This window comes from Mirounga angustirostris, unplaced genomic scaffold (assembly GCF_029215605.1).
Source record: "Mirounga angustirostris isolate CCGP_5_RB_7025 unplaced genomic scaffold, mMirAng1.0.hap1 SCAF_12, whole genome shotgun sequence".
In the NCBI taxonomy this organism is placed as follows: Eukaryota; Metazoa; Chordata; class Mammalia; order Carnivora; family Phocidae; genus Mirounga; species Mirounga angustirostris.
In genome coordinates, this window is record NW_026991720.1 from 78,976,307 (window position 1) to 79,002,330 (window position 26,024).

General features: G+C 37.8%; 1 protein-coding gene and 1 pseudogene across 1 annotated transcript in view; one reads left to right on the forward strand and one right to left on the reverse strand.

Annotated features, from left to right (window-relative positions):
- SEMA3E (semaphorin 3E) overlaps positions 1-26,024 on the forward strand; it is a 246,543-nt gene that overhangs the window by 69,320 nt on the left and 151,199 nt on the right. The gene's annotated exons all lie outside the window — the stretch shown is intronic.
- On the reverse strand, positions 25,143-25,858 carry LOC123835629 (small ribosomal subunit protein uS9-like; annotated as a pseudogene).

Consider the following 26,024-nt stretch of genomic DNA (forward strand, 5'->3'; position numbering starts at 1 on the left):
TTTAAATTTAAAATTGATTATATATATATTTTTTTGGTGAGTTGAATTTTAGGCATTATTCCAGGCAGATACCAAATAGGAATTGATTAACAGCTTTGACTCCTGTGGTCAAGAGGAAGAATAATGTGAAAAGGTTTTGTTTAACTTAGAGAAAGGAAGGCTAAATAGTTATGTGTTCGTATTTTCTTATGGCTCAAGTATTGAGGAAAAATAGGTAAAGTAAGAGTAGACTGACATATTTGGATTGAAAGCATGGAGCAGTGGTTCTCAATTTTGGCGTGCATCAGAACATTGCTAAAACCCAGAGTTCTGAGCCCCTACTCTTGAGTTTTTTGATTGGGTAGGTCTGGGCTAGGACCCTAAAATTTGCATTTTTAATAAATTCCTAGATGCTGTTGCAGCTGCTAGTCTGGGCACCATACTGGCATCGAGTATGCCTGGTTATGGGTGAAAGCCTTTGAGTGTAAAAGTCATCAGAACAATCAAAGCAAAAATAGTAATTAATAGTAGGGACAGAGGTATAGCAGTGGCAGGAGAAATAGTTGCAGGCCAAGTGTACTAGGGCTGTATTTCATTGCTTGCTTTGTCTGTAGCCCATTCATAGAAAAGTTGTCCTTTCCACAGTTCTATGACCCTGAAAAGACCATGCCCTATCACAAGTGAGAATCATAACACTGTAAGATCCAGGAGGTTTCTTTGAAGGACTTTGTCTTGTTCATTACTGTATCTGTCACACTGTCCCTGATTGCAAGTTTACTCAACCCACAAGCTGCTACAAGAATCTCATGAGTCAGAACTGAGGCATGAAGGATGCCTGCCTGCAGTGAACAATGGAGCTATGAAGTGAGCTGATTACACCCAAATCACGAGGAAGTGGAAACCCAGGAGGAAACAAGGAAGTCAGTAGGTAGAGAGGAGAGCTGACAAGGTGTTAACACTGTCCTTGAGAGCAACTCCACTCCTTCAGATGACTTTCCTGTGTCCGTAAAATTAGCCCTACCTAGCTTGCTCTTCTTGGATTACTACAAGATTTTCTAGTATCTACTGAGTAACTTTCCCCTCTCTTTTCTTTTTTGGAGAGAGACTGGTTATGTCTCTGCTTCATGCTCCCAAAAAGCTCACGCCAGGACCTGTAGACTTATTTCCCTGGAGTCAGTTGCCAATAATAGGCACTTCTAAAAGTTTGTCAGATGAAAGCAAATTCCCTTTGCGACCCACTGGGTTCTATAAGGAAGTTCCTCTGGAATAAGATACCCTGTTTTAACTGCCAAGGTCTGCCAGTCTCAAGGGCTAGTTCAGATAGAATGTGTCTTTCTAAGATACGATTCCAGCTGTAGTGGTCATTTTATACATTTGACAGGAAAAAAAGATTTTAGAAAGCTCACTCTGGCCGCCACTGGATGTGTCCCTGGGATTCGGAATGGTCCTTGGAAGAGAGTATTTGGGAAAATCAGGCCCTTTTCAATTTAAAACGTTCAACCAAAACAATAATTTAAGAAATGATACCAAATAGGGGCGCCTGGGTGGCTCAGTTGGTTAAGCGACTGCCTTCGGCTCAGGTCATGATCCTGGAGTCCCGGGATCGAGTCCCGCATCGGGCTCCCTGCTCGGCGGGGAGTCTTCTTCTCCCTCTGACCCTCCTCCCTCTCATACTCTCTGTCTCAAATAAATAAATAAAATCTTTAAAAAAAAAAAAAAAAGAAATGATACCAAATATAACCAAAAATCATCCTCCAAGATAGTTTTCAACTTTAAATTAAGGTTAAGAAAACTCTGTGGTTTTTTATTATTCTTTTAAAAATGTCCTTTCAAATATTTCCTTTGAAAGATCTTCATTTCAGATATGCAGATTCAATTCTAACTAAAATGCTGAATGTGAGACTGATGAAGTATGAATAATATGCTTGGTTATCCTTTGGCTACTGCATTTTCATACTTTGTACACAGGAGTCTGATACAAGCCATGAGCTAGGGCCACCTGGGTGGCTCAGTCAGTTAAGTGTCTGCCTTTGGCTCAGGTCATGATCCCAGGGTCCTGGGATCGAGCCCTGCGTCAGGCTCCCTGGTCAGGCCCCCTGCTAGGGATTCTGCTTCTCCCTCTCCCTCCACCCCTGCCCCCACTCGTGCTTGTGCTCTCTCTCTCTCATGCTCTTTCTCTCAAATAAATAAGTAAAACCTTAAAGAAAAGAGGTTTTTTGTCTTATGGATAGATGTTTTGCATTACAAACCATATGCCCCTTTCCCACCAGGCTCCAAGTCAATAGTGAGCTTAGTGGGGATTTTGTCCGTAGTTTTCTCTCAGGAGGGGTTCTATGGCTAAAAACCGTTAGAAAACCCAATCCTTAGATACTAAATTAGTATGCTTTTCCAATTAGCTAAGCTAAAATGTCAATTTTTTTCAATTTTATTTACTATAAAATCAGTGATGCCATGTACACAAGCAGTGAGGTATCATAAAATACCATTTGTGTTAGCCTCTTGATGGAGTACTTACCTCAAATGAATAGATGAACTTTTAAAATCAGTTTGTCATTATGCAGCTGCAGGTAAGATTGGCACACAATTTCCCGAGTGAACTGAAAATGCTATCAGCTCGTTACTGTGAGCACTTATGAGATTGTAATAGGGTGTTCTCGCAAAGGGCATATGCTTTAAAAAAGCAGCTTAATTCAAAGCATCAATTGATTCCTTGAGAACAGGGTGTTAAGAAGAAAGTTGCCTGCCAGAGGGAAGAATATGATCAGGGATTAGGAGGCAGGCAAGATTGAAAAAGAGGAAAGAAAAAAATGGAAGTGTTTGCAAAAACCTAAAAATTGTACCGTGAAATTATTTTAGAAGCTCAATAGAGGGGTAGGCAGTCAAAAATCTAAGGGAATCCGAGGAGAATGTTTTGTCATAAAGGAACAATAGAAGAGTGAAAGATGTTTCCTTTGAATAAACCTTCTAGTTTACTTTGTAGAATATTAAAAGTCATTTAAAATGGATTGTTATTTTGAAGATCAAGGTGAGTTCTCACAGCTGTCATGTTGAAAAAGTGTGGTTAGCTCTCAGTTTATCCTGCATTTTCACACTATCCACTTGGTACAGTCTGGTAAATATAGATTCCTTGTTGGTTTTGTTAGTTCCATGAGAATATCTGTGCTCTCTTAGCACATTTAATGGCTACAATAAAAGCACACAAAAATTCCCATATCGTATATAGTAATTTCTTTAGGATTGTTAGGTTAGTAATTTCCAGTAAATTAAATCATAGTTTATCATGTGTCTTTGTTTCATTTTTTTAAAAACTGTGCTTTGCAAAGCAGTATTATGCAATTGACAATATTAGTTTACCTCAGTCCATATGTTTGAAACTCTCTTACACACTTCAAAAAAGATTGAGCGTGAAAGTTAAAAAGACAGATAGGAACAGGGGGTCAGGGGTGGTTCAGTCGGTTGAACATCTGACTCTTGGTTTCGGCTCAGGTCATGATCTCAGGGTCATGAGATTGAGCACCCCCATGGGCTCTGCACTCAATGCAGAGTCTGCTTTGGGATTCTCTCTCTCTCTCCCTCCCCTCTGCCCCTCCCCCCCCAATAAATAAATAAATCTCTTTTAAAAAGATATAGGAACAAAGAATTATACTCAAAATAGTTTTCTGAAAAAGTCTTTTCTAATGTGCAAATTGCATTGGTATATAGATAAAGCAATTTGTTTAAAATGCAGAGCAGTTTTAAAGAATATTTTTTAAAAGTTATAGTCTTCTCTCTCATAGAAATTAAATGAATATGTATCAAAGATTATTTTAACTCATTACTAGAGAGCGACGTAAGATGTTATATTACTCGTTCAAGAGAGAATTCTAAGACCCATACAAGTATAGGGAACAAGGAGCTTTGAAATGAATTTACAAATAGATGCAAAGCATAATCAATTGCATACCAGCACACATAATGAAACTGCATGTCTTTGGACAAGAATCCTTTTGATTGGGGGTGCCTGGGTGGCTCAGTTGGTTAAGCGACTGCCTTCGGCTCAGGTCATGATCCTGGAGTCCCGGGATCGAGTCCCGCATCGGGCTCCCTGCTCGGCAGCGAGTCTGCTTCTCCCTCTGACCCTCCTCCCTCTCATGCTCTCTGTCTCTCATTCTCTCTCTCAAATAAATAAATAAAATCTTAAAAAAAAAAAAAAGAATCCTTTTGATTATTATCAGGTTTTTTCCATGAAAGGCAATTAGGTGAGCTAAACACAACACCACAGTTTTTCCTACTTTTGAAGTCCTCTTTTCTAAAAGTAGTAATTTTTAGAATGTTAAAACAAATATGGATTAACTAAACCATTAAGACTGAATTTCCATTAATGATTGCTTTTTTTCCTGGCACAATGCTAGTCTTTTATGTATAAATATGTATATATGCAGGTATATGTAAATCTAATATGCGTATTTATATATGTATAAATATCTGTGTATTTATATATAAATATAAATGTATTTTTATATATAAATGTATATGCATATATATGTAAAATATACATAGTTTGTCTCCTAATTCTATCAACTACCATTAGAGGAAAGTATCATTTTATCGAAGAGGAAACTAAGACTCAAGAAGGTGACCTTCCTGTGCTACCATAGCTCTCAACCATCCCAATGAGGATTTGGACTTGTTCTCTTGTTCCAAGTCTCCTACTATTCTTGCTACATCAAAATTGATACAAAGAAGAGCAATAATTAGTGATGCTTATTTATGATGATTAAACACCAGAATGGGCTTCAATCATCAATTGACCATGTAGCTGGTGAAATTTATACTTTATTTGAAACCTGTGAACCCAAGTAAGGTAGACTAACCATCACTTTCAAGTGATGAACTGCAGTTAACAACTCAAGGGAAGCCAAAAAGAGAGCCAAAATAGGAAGCTTATATTTGATTTATGTTGTATTTCTTTTTTTATTAAAGAAAATATTTTGCGTTTCTTGAAAATTTGATTTTTGTAGTGACATGACATGTTATTAGTCATTACTAATAATACTAAAGATAAGAATTTTAATCTTCCATTTTTAGAATGCTAAAATAGAAAGATTATTACCTCATTTTATTGTGGTTTGTCATGATAGCATTGATTCTCTACCATATTTTTATTAAAATGTATTAAAATATTGAGTTCAGTTCTAAAATATAGCCATAATTTAAAAACCCATCTGGAATACATCTCTGCTAATATTAGTGGCTCTATTATTGTTTTCCTGCTTTATAATTTGACAACTGCAATTTTTGAAAAGTGGATAAATGTATATTTTTATAACTATCTTTCCCTCCCCAAATGCCACATTTTATATTTTAAAGGACTACTAAAGAAATGCTCTTTAAACAGTGCTATATTTGTCTTTTGAAACCAAATACCAGTAGCATAGACGACCACAAAAAAGTTATTCAGTAAAATCTTGGTACCAGCCCTATAAATTAAAACAATATGGAAAATATGTTGTTTTGAAAAATCAAGGTTGGTATTTTTTCAAGTTTATTACCTGAATTATTACTTATGGTAGAATAGGGCACCTTTGGTGATGTATTAGTCAGGGTTCTTCAGAGAAACAGAACCAATAGGATGGATAGAGAGAGAGAGAGATTTATTATAAGGAATTGGCTCATGTAATTGTGGAGGCTGAGAAGTCTCAAGATCTGCAGTTGGCAAGCTGGAGACTCAGGAGGGTGATGGTGTAGTTCCAGTCTGCAAATCCGCAGGCTGGAGACTCAAGAAGCACCAATTTTTCAGTTCACATCCAAAGGCAAAAAATATATATATAGTCAGCTCAGATTCCACCTCAAGCAGTGAAATAGGTGGAGTCTTTCTTACTCAGCATCTTTGTTCTATTCTGGATTTTAATTGATTGGATGAGGCCCACCCTCATTAGGGAGGGCAATCTGCCTCCCTAGGTCTGTAGATTCATATGTTAATCTTACCCAAAAGTACTCTCACAGACACAGGCAGAATAATGTTTGACCAAATGTCGGTGCATCCCATGGCCCAGTCAAGATGACACATAAAATTTTAGCTGATAAAACACGTATGTTTATGTCTCTAGTGGGGAAAAAAATGCTGTGACCTTTACCATGTACTTTGTTCTTTCAAACCCATTTAAATGGGGGGGGGGGAGGAAAAAGTAACACACTCATCCACAAACTTTTTTTTTTCCCAAGTACCAGTCATCTTTTATTGGATGTTAATTCTGAATTAGAATATGAAAGGATTCAAGGGTGCCAGGCAAAGGTCATGGTCAGGAATGCTGAATGTGCCTCCACACTGGGCCCTCTTCAGTGGTACTTGCATAGCTGCTCGCTCCTGTTTGAGTTCCTTGTAACGAGGACAGTAGTTGAAAAGCACATAAGATGCCAGCACCGTAGAAATCCCAGCAACACCCCCTTTCTTCACATGGACATACTTGTTGTAATACCGGTAGTAACCTCTTTGAAATGCTCCAGCAGTGCCCTTAGGGGTGAAATCCCGCATCAGTATCCAGCTGGGCAGCTCTCCTAGTTTCACATCCATGAGCTTCTTCTCCTTCACTGGTACGACTGACGCCATCTTGGAGTCCTGGGTCATTCACAGACTTTTTGATGCAGAAAGCAAACCAGCATTAGATTTACTCCTCTACTTAATGTCAGAGCAAAATATTTTTTTTGGCGAAATGAATTTTTAGTCCACAGTAAATGACAACAAGAAGAGTAGTGTTTGCTTGATGATTCAAAGCTGCATCTATTCTGTGGAAAGAATGATTATTCCACTTATATTTAAATGTTTTCTATTGCACTGAATTGTTTCTATAAGAAATCCAAGTCTTCAAAGTGTTTAAGAAAGTGTTGATGCTTTTTATAAACTGAATGCTCTAAAATTATGCATTAAGAGTAATGCGTGAGAGACTTTTCCTTCTTTTACCTTAAGTGGCCAAATAATTGCTCTTATTATTACTGGATTTGGAAACTATTGACATATTACGTTTTGTAAACTGGATTTTGTTTTTAAGTCCCAACACCTGTCTTTCCTCTTGATTTTTTTCAAGTTTATCTACATTTCTAGAATGGCCCACGAAACTGGTTCAGCTCTATATAGATTTGGGAAGACTTACTGGATGCTCATATCTATTCTCAAGCATATGTGCTGCCTGATGTCAAGCAGTTTGGTTAAAGCTTTTTTATGTGGATTTATCATTCAATTTCTTGTTAATTTGACAACCCTGATTTAAGATTACTGTTAAAATCTTAGAAGAAATTACACATTTTCACAATGATTTTTACATAGAAAGCCAATAATCATCATTTTAGTCATAAAATGCAAAACAAATTGCTTTATACATACAAAATGCATGACTCTGGGTTAAAACCATGTCGTAAAAGAGGTTCATTGTGTTTATTTCTTAGTTTCTGTTAACATATGATTATATGATTCTGAGAATAAATTATTGACATATTTAAGTGCTTTAGACTTGTACACTTAATATTCAGGAGGGAAATACTTGTGATATATGGACTTTAGAAATAATAATTTAACAAAGAAAATAAAATCAGAAAGACTAGGAAGAGCATTTAGGGCAAAATCATTAGACTCAAATCGTAAGTGCATGGGGATTCACAGTACTGTTTTCTCAACTCTTTTGAAAATTTACATGATACAATATAAAAATCTTGACCTAAAAGAGACATTACATAGTTTTTCAAAGATGAGTCATCAAGAGATTATTTAATTTATGGATTAGGATTGTGTAGGTGAAGAAGAAAGAAATCTTTTTCTTCCACTCTTCTAGTTTCTCACCTTGGGCTCCTTAACAAAACACAGATTAACAAGAGGAAAGCATACAAATATATTTAATATAAGTTTTATGGGGCACAGGAGCCTTCATAAGGAAACGAAGACGCAAAGAGGTGGGTTAAACCTGAGCATTTTTATGCTAGGTTTGATGAAAAGCGGAAAGTTGTGGGCAAAAGGATATGAGCTAAGTGCAGTGAACTGGGGGGATACTTAGCAAGGCCTGTTTATTCGAATTCCTCTCAGCATTCCTCATCTTTAGAGACACTGATGCTCCTTTCCTCTGGGGTAGGAAGGGCACCTCCCATGTGAGAGTCTTAGCTGCTTCAGGAAAGAAGCCTCAGAGTCCTTCCAACATCTGCCATTCCCCAGTTCCTTCAGCTTAAGAGATTCAGTATGCCAAGGTGCCATAATTTGGGGTAACATGTTCTGGACCCTGTCAATTGCTAACTTTGTCTATGTAACTATAAACTTACAGACATCATGAGAAATATTTAAATAAAAGTTAAGTAGTTAATTAATAGTTAAATAAAAAATAGTGTTAAAATCTGTTTAATTTACATTTTCAATATTGAATAAGAGGCAGAAATGATTCTTTCTGATGGGTTTTGTCAGCTGTTTTGGAGTAAGCAAAGCCCTAAAATCAATTAATTCATTTAGTCATTCATACATGTTCAACAGGTATGTATTTATTACTTACTGAGGCCCACTAACAATAGTGTAGTCGAATGCTAAGTGGAAGACATAGGGGTCAGAATGGCAGTGACTTGGGTAGAGATAGAAGTCATTCTTGGCAGACAGAATAATGTGTGCAAGTTCATAAATGAGGGGAAGAGTATGTATTTTTCAGAGGCAGAACTACAGTAGGGTATCAAAGTTTCATGGTCATTGTAGATTCTTTTGAGATGTTCTTCATATATAATACAAAGATACCATGACAAATTAAAAATAGTTTGTCTAATATAAAACACAAGGTGTATATGTGTAATAGTGATAGTACCAGGGCTTTTAGTGTTCGGCATTTGGCTACAAGTGAGTTTGGCTTTGTTTCATGTGAATTCCACGCAATCTATCCCTCTAAGACACAGATCTCAACCTAGAGTGATTTTGCCACCAAGAGATATTTGGCAATATCAAGAGACATTTTTGACTGTTACAGTTGGGAGCTTGCTACTAGTACCTAGTGAGCAGAGACCAGGGATGCTGCTAAACATTTTACAGTGCAAACAGCTTCACATCACAAAAAAATTATCTGGCCCCGGGCGCCTGGGTGGCTCAGTTGTTAAGCGTCTGCCTTCGGCTCAGGTCATGGTCCCAGGGTCCTGGGATCGAGCCCCGCATCGGGCTCCCTGCTCCGCGGGAGGCCTGCTTCTCCCTCTCCCACTCCCCCTGCTTGTGTTCCCTCTCTCGCTGTGTCTCTCTGTGTCAAATAAATAAATAAAATCTTAAAAAAAAAAAATTATCTGTCCCAAAATGACAATAATGCCAAACTTAAGAAACCCTTCTCTGAGATTACTCTTGGTCATATTATGAACAGTACAAGGAAAACAAAGCTCTGAGTTCTCCATATTTATTGATGTACGTAAATGTTTTAGTATGAATAAATTGTATTATGAATTATAAAACATGTATACCTGTGAACCTCTTACCCACTTTAAGATCTAAACCCTCTCTGTTCTATGTCATCTACCGTGTGCTCTTTCCCTAACTCATCTTCTTAATTTATTCTGAGAGGTGATTATTATCCTGAATTTTATGTTTTATTCTTACCCTTTAAAAATAATTATCCTTAGATAGTTTAATTTTGCTTGGTTTTGTACTTTATAAAAGCAGTATGATTGTCTTTGTGTTCTTCTATTATGTGTTTTTATTTTATTCAATATTATGTTTTAAGGAATCTTTAGCATTGTAGAGAGAAGCCATATTTCATTCATTTTCACTGCTGCATATACTTTATATAATTTATACAGCCATCATTTTTTAACGGACATTTGGGCTATTTTTATTATTTTTTGGTGCTATAAACATGATGTTAAAACCATTGTCATATGCCTCCTGATGGATATATATGACAGTTTTTTCGGATATATATTTAGAAGTGGAATTGCTGGGTCACAGGCTATGTGAACAAACGTTTAGATAATGCTATAGTTTTCCAAAGGTTATAGTCACAGTACTTGAATATTTAGAGATAATGAGGATAGTACTGGTTCTTTGAGCAATTAAATGAGATAGCATGATAAAATACATCATAAATGAAAGAGAGTTACGAAGACAATTTGGTGGGGGTGTGGTTATTGATAAAAATGTTACCATATGACTGGAAAATCACTTCTGTTATGTGGTAGAATATAAATTTCATTATTGAAAATTTCTATTATTGGTGAGAAAAGAAATGTAGTTTAAAATAAGGTATGGTTTCTGTTTTGTTCTATTTTTATATTTCTAAATTCCCAGAAGGTAGCCACGCTTTTATATTCCTTTGTCTCAGGGGCATATATAGGAATGAAAGAAGTTACTAAACAAAGATAAGCCCTCTTCCTGGCTTTTGTTTTCCAAAACATAAAATACTGAGGGTTTATGCTTAGACTGGGAGAGGTAGGAGTTGAATTTGTGAGTGAGAAAAGTCCTTAGCTCAGAAGGTCCAGGGAGTTGGGGCATCCTACTTTCGTTATTTGTCCCTAGTGGGGACTCCTACTTTCCTCATTTGTCTCTCTCCAGGGATCAGACCTAAGAGATTCAGACCTAAGAGGAAAATGCTGTGTGGTATACTTAGGGAGAATGCACTTAGGTGCTCTAGGCGCCAGGCTTCTCAGCCTCAGTAAAAATCTTGATGCCCAAGTTTCAGAAACACCAGAGGGCTAAACATCCTATTAAGGGACTATGCACCCCGGAACCACAAACCTTTTAGAGGTGATGAGTGGGATCCAAAACCAGAGAATATGCCCACAAAATGTTCTGTCCGGATATGAAAGACCCTGAGGATCTTCTCAAGATTCTATAGAGAGGGAAGAAGTCTCAATAGTGCATTAAATTGAAACCCCTTCCTTTTTCGTGGAATCAGAGTCATATATAATTTTAGTTAGATAAATAATGAGTTATTTTTATGCCTAACTGGAGTACTGTAATACTCATAATTACTTAAAAAAAATCTGGGAGTGGGAAAGGAGCAAATCACAGACCTTTATACATTGACTCGTTTCTAACAAGCACTGCAAAACTTAAAGTAGGGCTCTAAGGTGGAGCAAACTGAAGTTGATTAAATATTTTTAATGCCCTGCAGAATTAGAACATCAGTGTGTGTGTGAGAAGTGAACAAGTTCATCTCAGTTCTCCATTTCTCCAAATGCTCTTACACATAGGTATGAACATGGAGAAAGGAAAGGCCTGGGGATAGACAAGAGTGTGTTAAAGGAGTAGAGAAAATTCATCCTGGAACAAAGGCAGGAAGTAAAGGAAACTGAAGCTCTGGTTTGTGAGCCCATCTTGGACTTTCTGGAGCCAGATATGGAAGAAGATATTCTATTACGGGTAGGAAAGTTCACCCGTCTGGAGTTGGCAACCTCATCCAGACTGGGAAATGCTACCAATTCCTCATTCTTACGTATTTTATTTTCTGTTGAAAGATTGATGATTACTCTAGCATCAGAGTGGGTGCATTTTTTCATATGTCTGCCTTAGTAAGCCTGCTGGGGTCTGGCAGCTTGCCTCACCTGGCAGCTGAAAGCTAGGATATACCCCTCTGCAACACTATGGGTGGAAGAAAATTTGCCTTGGCCTGTGTTTGTTTTAGACAGACCTAATAACCACCACCTCTAGCAACAACCAGGAGATTTTGACAAGTAGCCAGTTTGCTAAGGTTAAACATAAATCTTGAAACATAATTTGATAAGAATAAAATAATACCGTACATTCTTCATTTGGGGGGTGTTTATAGCAAAGTATGTCTTACCAAACTACCATGAGTTACCTCAGGTAGACTGTGAAAATGGCAGAATGGGTGGTTCTTTTGTGAAGAGAAAGCACACTCATACCAAAATTGGAGTGATGGTATTTTTGCATGAAGTCTAGGCTTTCTGCTAAAATTTTAGCAACAGGTTTGCAAACAAGATAAACAAGGGAAGATTACAGACCAATGGTTCTGCGAGTGGCACGTTGATGAACTGGTCTTGGAATCTCAAGCCCTATGTGATACCTATGGGTAAATAAAGTACAGTTCCATATACTGTGATTTCTGACTCTGCTTAAATGTTAATTAAAAATAACCTAAAGTATGACTTGTTAAAGTTTGTGAAAAATGAAACTATAAATTATTCATACATAAAATAGTAAAACTCATAAATATTATGAACCTATCCATAATAAAACTACATTATTATATATTATTTACTCATAAATGGAATTATAATATCAATTGGAATATAATTAGGACTCTAATTCAGTATTCTAGGAAAAAAATTTGGCTCCAGTTAACATTTGTTAGTTCTTTACAAACTTAAGGTGTACTCATATGGGCAGGTGGTGGGAATTTTAGGTAGGACAACTCACAGCCTCATTTGGGTTGCTTATAGTTTTCAATTTCTGCCATTCTTGTTTCATAATCAGACATTATGCTTGCTTAATTTCATTTTCAATTTATTTTGTCATGCACTTTTTGTGTAAATAACTTTGAGTAAGATAAATATCTCTATCAATAGAATTTTCACCTAGGATTTAGTAACAATTTAACTAATGTGTTTGGTGTTTTGAACACATACTTGCCATATCTTTATTGCTAAGGAGATATGTACACATATAACTGAATGTGCACTGTATGAATTTATCACTGGTTTATTCTTCATTGGACTGTGAGCCTTGGTATGGCAATGAGATCTTTTCCTGGTTTCAGAGAACAGCATTGAAAAGTTTGAGAGACACTGATAAAGAGTGATTTCAAAGAGCATCATTGGATATTGATACAAATCTAATTTTTTTTAAGATTCTAGGTATTTCTTAGAGAGCATGAGAGGGGCAGAAGCAGGCACCCTGCCAAATAGGGAGCCCAACACAGGCTCGGGGCTCGATCCCAGGACCCTGGGATCATGACCTGAGCCGAAGGCAGATGCTTAACTGACTGAGCCACCCAGGTGCCCTGATAAAAATCTAATCTGGAGGCAAAAGTAAAATCTAAAGGAGCTCCTGGAGAAAACAGAAATGCATGTAAGACTTGTTGTGAGTAAAACTATAACAGGAAATGTTGGTCTTTTTTGTCTTGGTCTCCGTCCTTGCCAGTTCTTACTCCTCTCCACCTGTCCCTTTGAAGATACACTCCCGGCCTCTGTCCCACCCCAACCCTACCACTAACCCTACACTCGTCCTGCACTCACTACATTCTCCTTCCTTCTGCCCTCCCAACACACACATACAACAATGCATCTTTAACATAGTCCATCAAATACCCAGTATTCAACTACATAAGTTATCAAATCATCCAGTAAACCTATAATTGTTTAGGTTACAGATCCCTATAAATATTGGTTCTTTCATGGAACCATCTTATAAAATACTAATGCAGCTAATTCCATTGGCTGAATGTGGAATTTTTTCTAAAATGAAAAAATAAAACATAAAATATAAGCAACCAATATCCAAAGTTGATACATTATAACAATGGTCATCTTAGAAATGTTTCTATGTATATATCTGTTATATTACTAGAAAATGGTTTTAACATACAGTTTTCTCCTAGCCTATCTGCACTAAAGGGAAGGGAGCCCGGTCATGGGTCCTTAACTGTTAGAAGCTGGCCCTGCACTGTACTTTCCTAGTTTGACTCTTGCTGGCCCATGTGTTTATTATCTTCACTATGGTCTGTCTTTCTACCATTTTTTGTTTCCATTTTTCTTGAACTGTTTTGATCCAGGAGGGTTGAACAAAAATTTTTGCCTAAGAAGAGTATCATATTGGATATAAAACTACAGGTTTAATAGAGGCTTAAAAAGCTTTCAAGAAAAATCAATAGCATATTTGGAGATTGGAAGGAGACTACTGTCATTATGGAGGGCCTCATAAACATCTTTGCAGCATGGAAGGACGGACTCAAAATGGATAAGACTAGAAACTGGGTGAAGCCATGCCCCAGAGGTTTATCTTGACATCAAAGGTTTAAAAAAAAAAAAAGAACATTTGCCATTTTAGCAAATTAACATAGTTCTAAATGGACAATGCCCCCTGCAGAGTTTCCTGTTATGGCTCCCATTGCCAAACATGTGTAACACTAAATGGGGTAGATGATGTACAATAAAAGCACATCTTCAAATATTCATTTCGGGAGCAGCAAGTCATAATTGTTGGATTTAGAAAGGTCAGTGGATCCTGAGTTTCCTATTAGTGTATTTTTGATACTTGCTCAATTTTTTCAACTGGTAGGATTATTAGCTAGCACCAATTTAAGTTTGAAGATGATTTTATCTAGTAGCCTAATTTTTCCTGTGAATTAGGAAAAAAAGTATAACTTTTAATTTGATCAGTTAACATCTTTTGTCCAAGTCAAAGAAATTATTGAATCATGGCTTTAAAAACATAACTGCCCCAAGTAGCTAGAAAGGAGTGAGATGGGGGTGCCTGGGTGGCTCAATTGGTTAAACCTCCCACTCTTGATTTTGGCTCAGGTCATGATCTCATGCTTTGTGAGATCGAGCCCTGCATCAGGCTCCTCACTCAGTGGGAGGGTCTGCTTAGGATTCTCTATCTCCCTTTCCCTTTGCCTCTCTTTCTGCTTATGCTCTCTCTTCTCTCTCTTTTTCTCACATAAATAAATAAATAAATAAATAAATAAATAAATAAATAAATAAATAAATAAATAAAATCTTAAAAAGGAGTGAGATGAAGAGTCTCACATAGATGGGATATAAATATATGAAACCACAGCAGGAGATCCTACTGCCTTAGTTTCAGAAAGTCACCTTCAAGGCTCAGATTCAGAGGTACTTTTCTTAGAATATCAGCTCTACCTATGTATAAGCAGTAAACTCTAAGTCTCCCTTTTCCCATGAATAACATGAAAAAAAATTAGTATATACCATACTGAGTTGTTGTGATGAGTATATAAGATAATGCATGTAAAGTACTTAGGACAGAGTACCCAGGTGGGAACTTAGTATCTGGCAATTACTAAGTGAATTCTGAACACAGCTTAGCAGAAAGCTTTCTCTCACCAATGAATCTTTCATGCCTCCCCGAATGCAGCTCTGTAGTCTCCTAGAAATCATACCAGTAAATAGTCATCGCCTTGGGGTTTAGAACTGATTATTTATATATGTAACTGCTTGAATGAAGAAGTAACACCATTTCTAAAGAATATTATTTGACAGGACATACACTGGATTTGTTCAAACACTATAGTTCTCAATTATCTGTAATTGGGTTTTTAATAAATGGTGAGGTAAGGAAGGAAACAATATAAAGAATTTTGTAGAGTCCACTTAAACATACTTTAACCAGCTGCCATTAAAGGCCCTTAAAATGTTAGTATCTTCTATGAGCCAATTATGCAGGTGCCTATTTCCAAAATGTCTTATGTAGTCTTAGGAAATAATTTAATTGGTACTTTATAGGATTTTTTTGGTTAACGTCTTTATTCTAAAAGGATCGTACATGGGATGCCTGGGTGGCTCAGTCGTTAAGCGTCTGCCTTCGGCTCAGGTCATGATCCCAGGGTCATGGGATCGAGCCCTGCATCAGTCTCCCTGCTCAGCATCAGGCTCCCTGCTCAGCAGGAAGCCTGCTTCTCCCTCTCCCACTCCACCTGCTTGTGTTCCCTCTCTTGCTATGTCTCTCTCTGTCAAATAAATAAAATCTAAAATAAATAAATAAATAAATAAAAGGATCGTACTCAATGAAAGAAGAAAGAGAAAGCAACAGTTTAAAGATTTTTAAGAAGGAAGGTTAAATGGAAAATATAATGACTAAAGAATTATTGACGTAATTAAAGTTTAAACTTTAATTTGAACAATTTGAAACTAGAGTGGTATAAACATCATCCTGATATAGAGGTTTTAGCTTGTGTGTTTTTTTTTTCCACTATAGCCCGGAAAAAATGGGAGTATTATTCACAACTCCTTTTTTTTAAAGATTTTATTTATTTATTTGACAGAGAGATAGCAAGAGCAGGAACACAAGCAGGGGGCGTGGGAGAGGGAGAAGAAGGGTTCCCGCTGAGCAGGGAGCCTGAGACGCGGGGCTGGATCCCAGGACCCTGGGACCATGACCTGAGCCGAAGGCAGACGCTTAATAAGTGAGCCACCTAGGCACCCCTATTATTCGCAACTGTTAAGTCAACATTGTTTAGTGCATCATTTTATAGGCATGCAGGACAAGTCCAGGGAAATAAGTAATTCATGTGCTTTGGAAAAGAGCCTTATTTAACCAATTTCCCCCACTTCTTTCCATTTATGTCATCTTCTGCCAGGAGGAATCAATTTACTGTTAAGTTGCAATAGAACTGTCTTAGCTTGTTGATTCCCCGCAAGCACTTTTACATATATATCACCTTATTTTTCTAGAGCCATTAAATCACAAACATCCCATTACAAAGGAGCTTGTTAAGAGAATGATAGGAATTGGAACTTTACCATATTGAGTAATCAAAAATACAAACTTGAGTTTGCATTAGTCCAGACATATACGCAGCCTCCTTGGAATCACAAAGTATTTTAATACTTGTAACCCCTAATGGATTTGGCTTCTTATCTTGTCTAAGAAACAAAAAACAAAGAGAAATCTATTTAGTTTTATCTTATCATTGCTTTTGGAATAACAAGTTCAGTATTTCAGAGGATCCATGAAAATTCACTACCATATCTAAGACAGATTTTTTTTTTCCTTTGTGGTTGACTTGTCCAAACTGCTTTACATCTATTTGTCTGTTTCCCCAAACCCAAAGTCAATCCATCCATGTCTTATTTATTTGGTTATAACAGAATTTATAATTTGGTAACTTCATAAAAAGTTTTTGAGTATCTACTGTATATGAGTTATAGTGGCTTAGAGGCAGAAATACATATGAAAACAGACCAATTACCACCTAAAACTTGCTCATTGGGAATTTACAGTCTAGTGTAAGAGACAAGACTATAAAACAAGTCTCTAGTGAGAGAGACAAGAATTTAAGTTGATTATAAGATCAAATATAAGATGAAAAGTTATGGATATAATCTGACAGGAACAAAAATCTTGTATCTTCTTTCTGCTTTTTGGGTTGAATTATTACATGCTATTTCAAATTATGCTTTCTGATAGGACATTAATATTTACATTATTTATTAAAGTAGTATGTTTTTAGAATGATATATTTAAAATGCATATATGAATCCTAGAGACATAGAGTAAGACACTGTCCAAGGAAAAAGTATTATTAAATATATTTTGACCATATATGTTCTTAGAAAAATATCTTTATAAAATATATTGGATTATTCACAATTCAAAGACCAGCAGGACTGTTTGACATATGGCTTACTAGATTAACATTTAGATAAAAATTAGCCTAATGGACAATTTTATATCTAAAATGATATTCATATCCTTTTATGCAAAAAAAATTCATAGAATAACTAATTGAATTTGTTCTCCAACATCTTTGAGATTAAAATTAATTTAAAAAATAGAAACAAGGCTTTTTTGTTAAATGTGATTGATTGAACCAGACTTCAGATGTTGTTAATGGCAATGGAAAATTTGGTCAGAATGGCATTAGGAAAAGAGAAAAGGGTGGGGAACGTGGCAGTAATAATGAAAAGAGAATGGGAGAGGAATTAGCAGCGTTAATGTTTGGGAGGCTGAAAACCTAAGAGCTAAGTGGTAACTGATTGAGCAAATCAAGAAAGCTTAATCCTAAACTGGAATGAAGAAGAAAGAGTAAATTCAATTTACCAGGGAATACCCTAAAAGTTAAGGAATTAGCAATATCAGTTTATCTGAAATTGGGATAAGGTGGGGCTAACATAGGAGGATCTGTTGAAAGTCTGTTTATGAAGTAATTAGAACACGGGCGCCTGGGTGGCTCAGTCTGTTAAGCATCTGCTTTCAGCTCAGCTCATGATTCCAGGGTCCTGGGATGAATCCCACATCGGGCTCCCTGCTCAGCAGAGAATCTACTCCTCCCTCTCCTTCTGCCCCTCTCCCGGCTTGGCTTGTGCTCTCTCTCTCTCGAATAAATAAAATCTTTAGAGGGGCACCTGGGTGGCTCAGTTGGTTAAGCGACTGCCTTCAGCTCAGGTCATGATCCTGGAGTCCCGGGATCGAGTCCCGCATCGGGCTCCTTGCTCAGCGGGGAGTCTCCTTCTCCCTCTGACCCTCCCCCCTCTCATGCTCTCTCTCTATCTCATTCTCTCTCAAATAAATAAATAAAATCTTAAAAAAAAAAAAAAACAAACACAAATCTCCCCCCCCAAAAATAAATAAAATCTTTAGAAAAAAAATTCAATTAGAACATTAGACTCCCCTTCCCTTCTAAGCAGAGACTTTCTGGCTGGGGGATACCAGGCACAGTTGAGAGAAAGGATAACTTCTAAAAATCTGGTGATGAAGAGAAATTTTGCTAGTATGTTGAAATTCCATCTCACTTTTCCTCTGGGCTCTCAGAGGCTGACAGTAGGCTCTACCTAACAAAAATATTAGAAGTCTTGTGATGAATGAAAGCAGTCCAAAGGTAAGATTCTATACTTTTTAGAAAGTTGCCAAACAAAACCACCCTGTAAGCCTATGGTTGAAGAGCCCCACCTACCCAACTGGCATTTCTAATCAACTTTTTTGTGTCCCAGTCTCATATATGAGCAGATAGTCATGGGACTCACCACGTATTTGAGGAAAGGCCTTAATAAAGAATTCGAATTAAAGAATCTAGATTGTTATATTAAAAAAAGTTAGCAAAAAAAGAGGTTATGTGGAAGCAGTGATACTGAACCAATTAATGGATGGATGGATAAATATAAATAAATAAATAAATAAATAAATAAATAAATAAATAAATAAATAAATAAATAAACTCACTGATATCCTCAGAGATAAGAGGACTCATGGCAGTCACAAAACAACTTAAAAAAAAAAATCAGAGATGGGGGCGCCTGGGTGGCTCAGTCATTTAAGCATTGGGCTCTTGATTTCAGCTCAGGTCACGATCTCAGTGTCACGAGGCTGAGCCCCAAGGAGGGGGCTCTGTGTTCAGCTGGGAATTGGTTTGAGGCTCTCTCTAGTCCTGTCCCTCTGGCCCTCCCCCAACTTGCCTGAGCGCTTGTGCGCATACTCTATCCTTCAAATAAATAAATCTTCAAAATTTTTTTTTAAAAAATCAGAGCAAAAAAGAGTTCTTTACATTAAATATTTGATAGTTGAAAAAAAAAATCAGTAGGTGAGTTGGACATAGGATTAGAGAAATCCCAATAAAAGAACAGAAAGACAAGCAGATGGAGACAAAGAAAAGGAAAGAATAAAATAATCAAAGAATATTTCCTAGAATTGAAAGGCTAGTGTAAAGGATGATAATATCCAAATTGAATTATTAAATTTTAAAGTACTGGGATCAAGAGAAGATCCCAAACACTTCCAGAAGACAAGAACAGTTTCATACAAAGGACAAGTGCCCTAGAATGGTGTGGGACTTTCCAATCGCAGTACAAAGCTAGAAGACAGTAAACTGCTTTCTTCCAAGCTCTGAGGTAAAATCATTTCCAATCCTGAATTCTACTCCTGACCAAATTATCAGTGAAATGGAAGAATAGAATGAAGTAAACTCTCACCAATTTTGCTTCCCATGTACACTTGCCCAGGAAGCTATTGAGGATGCCTTCTTCTAGGGCAAGAGAGAATGCCAAGAAAGTGAGAGTCAGGCGATCCAGGAAACCAGTCTTTAACTTAAGAGAGGGAAGGGAATTCACAGGTGATTGTGAACAGAGATCCCCAGATAATATTCGTGTAGCTGACCTAGAGGAGGTCAGATGGCTCCAGAAGATATTTATCCAAGAAGAGAAAATTGATTTTAATGTATTGACAGGAGATTGATAACAACTGAGAAAGATTTCTGAGATATGGCAATGAGAAGTTACATAGAAGGAAATAATAAGATAATGATTCTGTGGGGGGAAGTTATGACATTATACTAAACTAAATGATTCAGCTGTTGAAAATGTTTATATCGTTATAATAATCTAAGAATGTGGTAACAAACATTGATTTAACAAGAGCACAGTTTGTATTCTCTTCCAATATGTGTGCATGTTCATGATGGGGGTTGCTGCGGTAGGAGAGGCAGATAGAAATCTTAATAGACATTTCTCCGAGGAAGATATACAAATGGCCAGTAAGCACATGAAAAGATGCTCAACATCATTCGTCATCAGGGAAATGCAAATTAAAACTTCGATATGATAATACTTCACTCCCGCTAGGATAGCCAGAATCAAAAAGATAAACGCTGGTCAGGATGTGCAGGAATCAGATCTCTCACCCACACCATTTTACGTTGTAAAATGTAAATGTGAAATGTAAAATGTACATTGTAGCTTCTTTGGAAAATAGCTAACAGCTCCTCAAATGACTAAGCACAGAGTTACCATATGACCCAGCGATTCTGGGTATATACCCAAGAGAAATGAAAGCATATGTCCACACAGAAACTTGTACACACACGTTTATAGTAGCATTATCCATAATAGCCAAAAAGTGGAAACATCCCAGATGTCCATCAATGGAAGAACTGGATAAACAGAATGTGGCATATTTACACAATAGGATGAAGTAGTGACACATGCTGTTACTTAGATAAACCTTGCAAACATGCTAAGTGAAAAAAGCCAGTCACAAAAAGTCTGCATATTGTATGATTCCATTCATAAGAATAGGGAAATTGATAGAAAATAGATTAGTGGTTGTTTAGGGCTGGGGCAGTGGTAGAGAGTATGGGGCATGGGATTTCTTGCCGAGGTGATGAAAGTGTTCTAAAATTGAGTGTGGTTATAATTGTACTCATCTGTGAATATACTAAAAAACCATTTAATCATACACTTACCATATGTATGTATATACATATACAGTTGTATGGTATTGTACCTTAATAAAACTATTTTAAAAAAGAAAAGAAAAGGCAAAACAACCATCTTATTTAGAGATTTGAAGATATACATTAAAAAGTTATAGCTTCAAAGCAACTCCCTATAAATCAGTGTCCCTCAACTTGGGCATTATTTTTTTTTTTTTTAAAGATTTTTATTTATTTATTTGACAGAGAGAGACACAGCGAGAGAGGGAACACAAGCAGGGGGAGCAGGAGAGGGAGAAGCAGGCTTCCCGCGGAGCAGGGAGCCCGATGCGGGGCTCGATCCCAGGACCTGGGATCATGACCTGAGCCGAAGGCAGACGCCCAACGACTGAGCCACCCAGGCGCCCCTAACTTGGGCATTATTGACATTTTGGGCCAGATGGTTCTTGGTTGTGCAGAGTATCCTGAACATTGCAAAAGGTTTGAAAGCATTATGGCCTCTACCCACTAGATGTCAATAGCAACCCTCTCTCCTTTCCCCCATTGGCGGTAACCAAAATGTCTCAGGACATTGCCAAATGGCCCCTGAGGATCGGGGGTGGAGGGAGGGTTGGTTTTCCCTAGTTAAGAATGGCTGCTCTAATGATTGGGAATTGGAGTGTAGGGAGAGGTGCAATGTGGAGGCATGGCTATTTTTCATAACAAATATTGCAGAATTACTTGACTATTTAAAGTGTGAACATGTGGGGCTCCTGGGTGGCTTAGTCCTTGGGCGTCTGCCTTCAGCTCAGGTCATGATCCCGGGGTCCTGGGATGGAGCACTCCATCGGGCTCCCTGCTCTTAGGGAAGCTTGCTTCTCCCTCTCCCACTCCCCCTGCTTGTGTTCCCTCTCTCGCTGTCTCTCTCTCTCTCTGTCAAATAAAAGTCTTTAAAAAAAAAAAAAGTGTGAACATGGATGTTTTAGCTTGGACTGCTATAACAAGATACCATAGGCAGGATAGATTAAGCAACAGAAATGTATTTATTTCTCACAGTTCTGGAGGCTGGGGAGTCCAAGATCAAAATTTAGTTTCTGGTGAGCATTCTTTTCCTTGCTTTTAGTTGGCCGCCTTCTTGCTCTGTCCTCACCTGGTGAGGAGGTGGGGAGAGAGATCTTGCTCTCTTATAAGCCCACCAGTCCTATTGGATTAGGGCCCACCCTTACGAGCTCATTTAATCTTAATTACCTCCCAAAAGCCCTATCTCCAAATACACATTGGGGGGTTAGGGTTTCCATGTATGAATTTTGGGGGGACAAAATTTAGTCTGTAACAATGTATAAGTTTGAATAAAATAGAAACTAAATACTGGATATTTTCACAGAAAACCTATAATAAAATTAGCAACAAAAGTTATTCCTTTACTAGGTTGCCAGTGAGATCAGTGTCACTGAGGATGTTTTTTGTTGTTGTTTGTTTTGTTTTGCTTTTTTAAAGATTTTATTTATTTATTTGAGAGAGAGAGAGCAAGAGAGTGCTCACATGAGGGGCAGAGGGAGAGGGAGCAGGGAGCCCAGTGTGGAGCTCCATGCAGGACTCCATGCAGGGCTCCATCCCAGGGTCCTGGGATCATGACCTAAGCAGAAGGCAGCCCCTTAACCAATTGAGCCACCCAGGCACCCTACTGGGGATGTTATTAACGGTACCAGGAATACTGTTTTGTTGTTGTTTGTTTCTGTTGTTTTGTTTTAGGTAGTTATATTCATTTGGCAATAATCTCAAATTGTTATTGTAAAGTTTGCAAGCGTTTTCAAAACTATCTCAGTGTATCTGGTTATTTAAAAAGTGAGCTGTTTTATAGTGAGCAAGGTTTTTTAAACAATTTTTTAAGATTTTATTTATTTATTTGAGAGAGACAGAGCACGAGGGGGATAGCAGCAGAGGGAGAGGGACAAGCAGATTCAGTGGTGAGCCTGACATGGGGCTTGATCCCAGAACCCTGAGATCATGACCAAGCCAAAGTCAGATGCTTAACTGACAGGTTTTTGGCTTTGGTTTTGGTTTTTGGTTTTTTTGATTATTTGCTTACTTCTTTTGTTTTAGGTAGGCTTGGACATTCATTTTTATCATATTTTTCATGTGATTCAGGTAAAAAGAAACAAACATTCCTCAACCATGTTTATACCACACCGGAAATATATAGGCAATTACTCTGTCTTTAGAAATTGTTATCAATTATTCAGAATCCTAAATATGGTATTAGTAACAGATATTTGTCTTAGTTGGTCTAAGATGTTTTTCTGGCCAGATTAAATCGTTTCATGCTGTGGTTATTTCCCTGTATGCTCAATCCCTTAAACATTCAGTTTAAAGTTTTTATTTGGTCAATTCATTAAAAAAATCAAATCTTCTTAGTCAAAGTAATCAAAGCTTTATTTAGATTTTTAAACAAATGATTAATCTTAGTTTTACTATTACATTCATCAACATAGTAAAAAACTACAGCTTAGGTACTTTTGAAAAAACTACCCCATTTATCAAGCTGACATTTTGGCTGCTTCACAAAAACAGCAGATTCCATCATTGGTGTATATAGAGGCAAATTCAAATCAAATCGTTTGTTCCACTTGGAGATGTTTGATTAATGGGATCCTGCCTGGTTTTATTAATCTTTCTGCATTCTTCACATCTCTCTTTTGACGCAAAACCACTCTCTTGGAAACCACCTTCCTTTTCTTTATGTATAATGCAAATTTAATTATAATTTAGGTTTGGAATTTTTTTTCTCCTAGATGTCTTTTTATTAACCATTTATAGGACCTTTATTTGTAAGCTAAATATATTTATCTACTGCATGTTGTGAAGATCTATTTTTCTAATCGCTCCCTGTTAATAAAACCCACCTGGCAAAGAAAATGAAACATTAAAATAAGTAATTGAGACCTCTTGCCTCAAGCATATATGTCTTACCATACCTTTTAGAATATGAAAAGATACGTTAAGTGCAGCTTTAGATTATAACATCAGAACAATGTGGCCTTAGGCATTCTCAAGGTCAGTGACAGGTCTTTAATGCTATCTTTGAAGCAAGTGTGAATAGAATCGAAGTTGCTTTTAAGAACTCTATGGCTGGGGCGCCTGGGTGGCTCAGTTGGTTAAGCGACTGCCTTCGTCTCAGGTCATGATCCTGGAGTCACGGGATCGAGTCCCGCATCGGGCTCCTTGCTCAGCAGGGGGTCTGCTTCTCCCTCTGCCCTCTTCCCTCTCGTGGTCTCTGTCTCTCATTTTATCTCTCTCAAATAAATAAATAAAATCTTTAAAAAAAAAAAAAGAACTCTATGGCTACTGTGATAACTGAAAGCCAAATATATTTAATAGATAGATGAATAGTGTAAATGTTTACCATGTCAGCTTAATGAATTAATTAACATTCTTTTACTGGTCTCTTGACCACCTTTAATTTAATGGGCTTGCTGCTTATTTTATGTACTGTCAAAACCACAACAGCTTTAGGCAGGAAACATAGTTGACCCCCAACACCACTGCTCCCTAGAGAACAAGGGAACTCTACCTTTAATGCTCACTGAATACGGTCTGGAGTTATGAAACTCAGTTATGAGACTTCAGGCAGGAATCTTTATCCAAAAATAGGAAGGTTATAAATTCAAGAGTTTGACAGAGTGAAGCACATAGCTCATAGTTAGTGGATTCACAGGGAATATGATCTATTGGAGAGTAGAAATGCAGTCGAAACAAGATATAATTCCATCCCTGCCTAACGTGCTATATTTTCAGGGTTTCAGAACCCAGCTGGAGACTGTTAATCAGAAAAGAGTCTTACTCCTACATGGGAATGGTTTATTACTGCTCCTGCAGTAAAATCCAGTCCCTAGTTTGAAATCCAAGACTACTCAAAATTCGGATTCTGATTCCTTTTCTAACCTCTTAGCTTTTTAACCTAATTCCACCCTTCCTGACCTTAGGCAAAATACTTACTTTAGCCAGGCGCGTGCGGGTGGGGGAGCAACTTTCTGTAAAGTCAGGTAAGAAATAGGTTAGACTTTGTGGGTCATACAACCTCTGTCACAACTACTCAATTCTGCCACCGTTGGCAGGAAGGCAGCCAGAGATCATGCATTAAAACGTGGTGTGGTTGTGCACCAGGACACCTTTATTTACAAAACAGGTGGCAGACTTCATTTGGCCCCGGGGCCGTAGTTCACGGACTCCAGTTCTAGATCAGTGTATTTACAAACTGTGAATTGTGACTGTTTAATAGAATATGCAATCAATTTATAGACCACAGAGTTTTATTTATCTGTGCAAGCTTAAATTCCCCAGCCACTGTTTATTATGAAGCGTTTATTTGTAGGATATCTGGTAGCAAGCACGGGCACCAAGGCCTCCAAACTTTCCTGGATTAGCAGCAACGGGGATCAGCTACCAGCAGGATCTGGTCATATTGGATGAGGATGATTTGACAGATCTCCTGGAAGCCTCATCCACGCGTTGCTGGTAATGGGCTACTCTCCAATATGAGATGAAGTGGCGAGTGTGGAAATCTGGGCCACGTGAGCACTCGCTTCACGCAGACTCGGAGGTCCTCACCTGCGAATAGCTCCTTGCGCAGAAGCAGAACCGGTCCAGAGCTTCTATGGAAGCAAGTGTGGCTGGATGAGGGGCCTCAGGTTCCCTTTGATGAGGCATTTCCCACGTCTGCTGTGGGCCACGGTGTGGCGGTTTTCTCGTATCCGAAGACATGCCTAGACTGCAGACGTCCCTTGGACTGCCTGGCTGCAGGCATAGACAAGAGTTTCTCACCTTGCGGCTCCGCAACTGAAAAAGGCCAGTTTTTGTTTTATTTTTAAATAGATGCTTGTTTCTATTACTCTTTCATATTCTTTTAAGCATTCTGGGGGGCGCCTGGGTGGCTCAGTCGGTTAAGCATTGGCCTCTTGTTTTCGGCTCAGGTCACGATCTCAGGGTTGCGAGATGGGGCCTCAGGTGGGGCTCTCGCTCTGGGGGAGCCTTCTGGAAGATTCTCTCCTCAGCCCCTCCCCCCCATGCTTGCTGCTTGCTTGCGGGAGCGCGCTCTCTCTCTCTCTCAAATAATCTTACAAAGTTCTGGGAAGTACAATAAAACAAGAAACAAAAGTATGATTGTAGATGGAAAGATATAAGCTTATTTACAAATGATAAGATTATATTACTCAAAAATCTAAGAGATTCACCTGAAAACCCTTT